Genomic DNA, 7,367 nt, shown 5'->3' on the forward strand with positions numbered 1-7,367 from the left:
ATTTGGATTTATCTGTGTAGGTCATTTATCACCTCAAATATCTGCAGAATCAGAACAGATGTCTGGAATGCTAAAGTCAGGTTAATTTTACTTACATTGTAGTTTACAGCCTTTCAACAGTTCTTTCTTCTCATGTGCCCTGCTGCCCCTTCTTTGTTATTTCACTAGCAAAATCAGAGTCACTAGTCTAGTGGCAGAAGCTACTAGACTAAAACCTAAAACCAAGCTTTTTGTCATAATGAGTAGTAAGCCATAGCTGTGCCATCCTTCAGTTTCTTCTATAAAACAGAGATGATTGCATTTTCTTATTTATTAAGGCCGTTAAGATGAATACAGGAAGGGGTGGAAGCACTCAGATGTTATCATGAGGCTTCACATGACAAATATATTTTCTTGCTGCACCAGTCTACATTTCAGAAGTCTGAAAACATCTGAAAACCCCCCACTTCCATGAAGAGCTTCCAATCTGAAAGTCTTTGTGGCTATCCACCTCTGCTCTACATGAGATAAAAACTCATAAAGATATGATATCAACAAACTTTAAGAGGTCATGATAATGCCTACAGGAATGAGATCTAGTTACCGAGATTCATTTTGAAAAACAAAAGCCACAACAAGCATTGTATGTCTAGAACAACTCGGGATTGGGCTCATATTCACCCACCTCACTGACAGTATTTCTAATTACTTTCTATACATGCATCAATTTCAGTTGGTTTTTTTTTCACAGTCTTAGATTCCAGCAGTTTGTTTTATTTTAAAATGTCAGCTATTCTAACACCCTGTAAAGACAGAAATCTGAAAGAATGGTTGCTTTTGAGAAAGCCAGTAAAGGTATGCACAGACATCACCTGGGCAGCTTAATAGAGCCTATCTACAAATAGCAGAGCCAGAGAGAATTACTTCAGGGCTAAAAGCACTATCCTTCCGGACCAGTTTGGACTGTGCCAGCAGCACAGTGCATCCCAAGGCACCGCCGTGCTCTGCTGCCCTCCCAGCTCAGGGGTCCAACCGGCAGCCTCAGAGCAAAACAAACGCAGTTGTGTTCATACAGCTACAGGCTGGCTTCCATTACCTCCTTCCCTTTCCGCTTGGTTATTCTGTCTTTCCCGTGTGTCTCCACAGGAAGAAATCAATACCTGGTCTTTCAGGTGAAGGGGAAAGACCTCTTCTGACCACCCCTGGCTGAAGTTTCAAACTCAGGAACGGGGATGAGAAACGACCCTGACACTCCAGTCTTGTACTTTCCCCAATGGAGCAGTTTCCGACAGCGGAGCGGCGCCTTTCCGCCAGGCTCACCCGTACTCAGGACAGCCCTGCCGGGACAGCGCCTGGCAGCGCCGCGCTCCCCGCCTAACTCTCCTCTGCAGTCCCCTCCTCGCCACCGCTTCAGCGCCGTCACATTCCCACGGCCCCCCGCGGAGCCCGGCGTGCCCGAGGAAAGCCCCCGCAGAGCCCCCGCTCCAGGGGCCGGACTGACCCCGAGGGGGCCGCGGCTGCCGCTCCGAGCCCGGCGCTGCCCGGGGTGGTGCCGCGCCGCAGGACAGCGCACACCGGGACAGACGCGGCCCGTTCACCCGGCCGCCGGCGGGGGGAAGGCGAGGGAAGGCGGTGGGAGCCTCTGGCACCGCGCCGGGGCTGCGAGTGGCGCTGGCAGCCCGGCGAGACACGGCGCCCCTTCCCCGCCGAGCCGTCAGCGAGAAGTGCCCGGTGCCCTCCGGGACCAGCTGCTTCCCGGCGGGAAAAGCCGAGGAGCTGCGGTGCTTACCCGCGTGTCGCAGTCACGGCCTGCTCTCTCCTCTCCAGCTTCAGGGCGCTCTGGCCGGGGCTGGAGACCTGCAGCCCTGCCGGCAGCCCCTCCCTGGCGAGGAGCATCCTCACCCTTCAACGTTGCGGCGTCCTCTGTCCTCCCTGTCAGTGTCGCTCCGCCCTGGGAAGGCAGCGGGGCTCGTGTGGCGGGGAGGCGCTGACGCCGTGACACCCTCCCTCCGTCCCTCCATCTCTCCCGGCTGAGCGCCCGCGGCCGGTGGGGATGGGCCGTGCGCGGGCTTAAGGGCATCCCTTTGTTGGGACGGGAAGGCGAGGTTGGTGGCAGCGATGTGAGGAGGAGGAGGAGGTTCGCAAACCCCTTGAGTTTGGCTTCTCCCTCCGTTGCGTTTCCCCTTCCGCTTTATTTTCGAAGAGCGTAAGGGTGTAACTGTGATATCCAGCAGTGGGTGTCGCTATTTTGCTACAGAAGTTTTCCCTGGATTATTTGCTTGTTGTTGGGGTTGGGTCGTGCTCCCCCCGTCACGGTAAAAGTTTTAAAAAACCCCCAAAACCAAACCAAACCCTGCCGGTTACTTTGGTATGTATGCCTGTGTGTTAAAAAGACACTGAGAATGTTAATTAATCAGTATTTGAGAAGTGCTCTTGTGTTTAAAGGTACCATGTGACGTTTAAACTGGCCTCTGCTCATTCTGTTCCCAGACTTTTTTGTAGGATGTATGCCAGTGCTCTCTGGACCTAAATGGTGACTTGGGCTGTACTGTCTAGCTTTCTGGAAAGAAAGCAGATTCACCCACCCTGACTGTGTTCAAAGGACTGAATGGTTGTACAAAGAGAGGATTTCCCAGCTACACTAAGCTAGCTACGTGAATTGGTGATTACAAAAAACCAACTTAGCATGTGAGAAGTGTTGTAACATAGAACTAGGTTTGAATTTCAGAGTCTTTTACAGTTGGGCTGCTAATACTAATACTGTAAGGCATTTTAAATCAATAAATACTCTTTAATAGGAAAAAGATAGAAAAGCTTAGTTATGGTACATTATTCAGCATAGATATTGTTAGATATTCTGGCAAGTTTGTCAGCAGAACCATCCCAAAACAAGACATTTTCTCGTCTACCTCTAATGCAGCTGATGTAGTAGAAGCATGGATTTGGATTTGCCAGAAAGTGGATGAAGGTAAAGTGTACAGGTAGAATTATGCTTCCCACACAAAATGGATCATCTACCAGAGGTTCACAGAAAGGGAAAGGTATCATTTGCGTGGTGATGATTAGGGCTGTTCCATTTTTAACATGCTTCTCTCTTTCACATTTGCTATGTTAATTATTGCACCTTTTGATTTTGGCTGTTTGGCTTTCTTGGATGAAACCGGAGGAAGGAGGGAAGTCTAAATTTTTCTTCGGCATCAGAAACTGTTGAAGACCAGGGAAATAAATGGATAAAGTGATTGCTACCACTCTGAGCAACAGTCACCTTGTCACTCACATGGGCCAGTAAATTCAATGCTTGTGTTGCAATGACACAGTGTGTGACCCTAACCTCAATGTGTTGTTATAGCAACTTCTTCTGCTGCTTCTGACATCTTTCAATATTGGTGGAAGATGATACAACCTAAAATTGTGGCTTCTGCAAAGGACTGGTTATCAAACCCTTCTTCTGAAGTACCTACTAAAGGGTATTCACAATACTAATACTACTGGTAGCTCTCTTAAATTGTGCTTTAACTCAAATATTGTCAGTACAGTTCTGCTAGTAATACTTCATGAAAGAAGATAAAAAAATCTGAGCACTCTTGTGCTTTCAGCAGGCTAACAGGGCTTGCTAACCAACAAATGTCTCCAGCAGTGGAGACAGTAATACAGACCACTTTTAGCAGCAGTCCGAGCAAAGGTGGCTATAAACCAGAACTCTGATAAGCCTCCATCTATTAGTGTGACTACATTGTGGATAAAGGTAATATCCAGCTGCAGAGAAGAAGGAGCTTGAGACAGCAATTGTTTTATACCTCTTCTATCTAGATTTCTGAAAGTATGTCTGTGTTATTAACAACTAGTTTACTAAATAAATACTGACCTACTATGTCTGTTCTCAACTCGGATAATGAAAACAGCAGCAGGCCTTGTGCACAATTTGCCTGTGGAAAATGCCTACACACAGAGTTATTCTTACTAGAACATTTCTGTTTATAAAATGTTTAGAATAAACTGTCTGCAGTAGCACATTTTGGTCAAGGAGGAGTTTTGTTTTTTGAACAGAAAAGTCCTACATGTTCCCTTAATTCATGTATTGGGGAAGTACATGTACAATGAGATTCAGCAAAATTTTTAAAGATATCATCAGAACCAAATAAGAATAAAAACTCTCTCTAGCATACTGCTAACAGAGCCAAAAATGGATCAAGGTTTCTTCCTTGCTTTGGTTAGATGCCTTTGTGGAAAAATAACTGGCTTATATTTCATGTGGCTTTGAGCATAGACCTTGATATGGAATTAAACAACTGATGCACACTGGATTGCTACAGGCTGTATGCAATTTTACATAATAGAAGTCGATGCTTTAGTAGGTAAGTAAAATTAAATACACTTAAATAATTCTATGTGGAATTTATCTTACTTATTTGCTATCATTAACATCGTGCAGAAAATTACCTTCAGAAGTAATAAAAGTAAATGTCATTTATTATCCTTCTTACCCTCATGTTTTCTTACAGTACCCAGTGTTTTAAAATGTCTCCTACATTTTAGCTGTATTTCATTCTTTGAGGTCTGAGTTTAGTACTGTGGGATGCTGACCTGAACTCTCATTGGTTAACTAATTAAACCTGTTCAATTAATATCAACAGCAACAGAGGTTGAATTCTGCAGGGTCTTCCTGCTAACACTGCCAGCAGAAAAGAGCTGAGCAACGTAGGCTGTTGGCTGTATCCAGAGTTGGTTGGTGTGAGATCCCCCACAGATTGTTTTCCTGTGCACGTATGCTAGAGGAAGACCTATTTAGTCTCAGCAAGGCATCCACTAGAAAATGAAGACTCAGTCTCAATTAGCAAACCAATTAGGAGTATTATGTAAACATAGAATAGGATGGGAGAGCACTATTAGGGAGTGATTTGATTGTATTGGATTTGACAATGATGAAGATGATAAGGTTGGGTGTCTATGGGCAAAGACCAGAGGGAAGGTCAGCAGGGTGGATGTTGTGTTGGTGGTCTGTTACAAACCACCCAACTATGAACAGATAGATGAGGCACTCTACAAGCAGCTGGGAGAAGTCTCACGTTCACTTCTGAGCAACTTCAACTTGCCAGATGTTTGCTGGAAATACAACACAGCAGAGAGGAAGAAGTTCAGGAGGTTCCAGGAGTGTGTGGAACTCAACTTGCTAAGACAACTGGTGAAAGAGCCCACCAGAGGAGGTGCCCTGCCAGATCTGCTGTTTGTGAATGAGCTGGTTTTGGCTGCAGTAGAGTTAACTTTCTTCACAGAGGCTGTGTGGACTGTGTTTTGGCTGAACACAGGGTTGGTAATATAGAGATGTTTTTATTGTTGCTGAGCAGTGCTTGTGCAGAGCCAAAGCCAAACTCAAAGCCAAAGCCTGTTCTGCTTTCCCTGCTCCCACACTGGTGAGGAAGTTGGGGGTGCAGGGAAAGTTGGGAGGAGACACAGCCAGGACAGATGACCTAAACTGACCAAAGGGATATTCCAGACCATACGGCATCATGCTTACTATATCAAGTGAGGGGAAGAGGGAGGAGTGATGGTGTTTGTGTTCCCAGGTCACCATTATATGTGATGGTGCCCTGCTCTCCTGGAGATGACTAAACACCTGCCTGCCCATGGGAAGCAGTGAATGGATTCCTTGCATTGCTTTGCTTGTGTGTGCAGCTTTTACTTTCCCTATGAAACTGTCTTTATCTCAACCCATGAGTGTTCTGGCTTTTATCCTTCTGATTCTCTTCCTGATCCTTCTGGTGGAAGAGTGAGTGGCTCCGTGGGGGTTGGTGGCTGGCTGGGGTTAAACCACGACAGTGAACAAAGAAGGACTAGTGGGTGATGTGGTGGTCAGTGGCCGTCTTGGGCAGAGTGACCACAAAAGGTTAGTTTTCAATACTGGGTGAAGTAAGGAGAGACACCAGCACCCACTTCCAGTGGGCAGACTTTGGCTGTTTAGGACATTGATTGACAAAGTCCCTTGGGAGTCAGTCGTGAAGGGCAAAGGAGTCTAGGAAGGCTCAATGTTCTTTAAGAAGGAATGGTTAAATTTTCAGGAGCAGGCTGCCCCCACGTGTAGAAAGACAAGTCATCGCGGAAAAAGACTGGCCTAATTAAACAGAGAACTCAGGCTGGAATTTAGGGCAAAAAAGAGAATCTATTGTCTCTGGAAGGAGGGCCAGGTAACTTGGGAGGACTACAAGAATGTTGCAAGATCATGCAGGGAGAAAAATAGGGGGGCCAAAGCCAAACTAGACCTTGATTTGGCTACTGCTAGTAAGTTTGTATAAATACACTGGCAGCAAAAGGAGAGTCAAGGAGTGTCTCCATCATCTGTTGAATGCAGAGGGCAGTGTAGTGACAGGGGATGAGGAAAAGGCTGAGGTACTTAATGCTTTCTTTGCCTTGGTCTTCAATATCAATACCACTTGTCCTCAGGGTACTCAGCTTGAGAAATTCCCAGAGCTGGAAATTGGTGATGGGAAGATGAGCAAAGCCCCAATAATCCAGGAGACAGTTAGTGACCTGCTATGCCAATTAGACACTCACAGGTCCATGGCCCCTGGGGGGATCCAGCCCAGACTAATGACGGAGCTGGCAAAAGAACTTGCCAAACCACACTCAATCACCTACCAGCAATCCTGGTTAACCAGAGAAGTTCCAGATGACTGCAATTAGCAAATGTGATGCCCATTTACAAGAAGGGTTGAAAGAATGATCCAGTGAACTAGAAGCCTGTCAGCCTTACCTCAGTTCCAGGCAAGGTTATGGAACAAATCCATAACCCACATTACACAGCATGCAGGACAACCAGGGGATCAAGCCCATCCAATACGGATTTATGAAAGGAAGGTCCTGCTTGACCAACCTGATCTCCTTCTATAAAAAAGTGACCCACTTAGTAGATGAGTGGAAGGCTGTGGAAATTTCTACCTGGACTGCAGTAAAACCTTTGATACTGTTTCCCACAGCATCCTCCTAGAAAATTTCACTGCTCACAGCTTGGATGGTAAAAAACTGGCTGTATGGCTGGGCCTAGAGAAGGGTGGTGAATGGAACTAAATCCAGTTGGTGGCTGGTCACCAGTGGTGTTCTCCAGGGCTCACTATTGGGCCTGTGTCTTGGGTTCTGTTTGACATCTTTATTCATGATCTGGATGTGGGAATTGAGTGCACTCTCAGTAAATTTGCAGATGACACCAAGTTGGGTGGCAGTGTTGATCTGCTGGAGGGTAGGAAGGCTCTGCAGAGGGATTTGGACAGACTTGATCAATGGGCTGAAGCCAATGGTATGAGGTTCAACAAGGCCAAGTGCCCCATCCTGCACTTGGTCATGGCAACCCCAGGCAGCGCTACAGGCTGAGGGAGGAGTGCCTTGAGAGCTGTTCA

This window comes from Lepidothrix coronata, unplaced genomic scaffold (genome assembly GCF_001604755.1).
Source record: "Lepidothrix coronata isolate B3197 unplaced genomic scaffold, Lepidothrix_coronata-1.0 Scaffold22, whole genome shotgun sequence".
Taxonomy (NCBI): domain Eukaryota; kingdom Metazoa; phylum Chordata; class Aves; order Passeriformes; family Pipridae; genus Lepidothrix; species Lepidothrix coronata.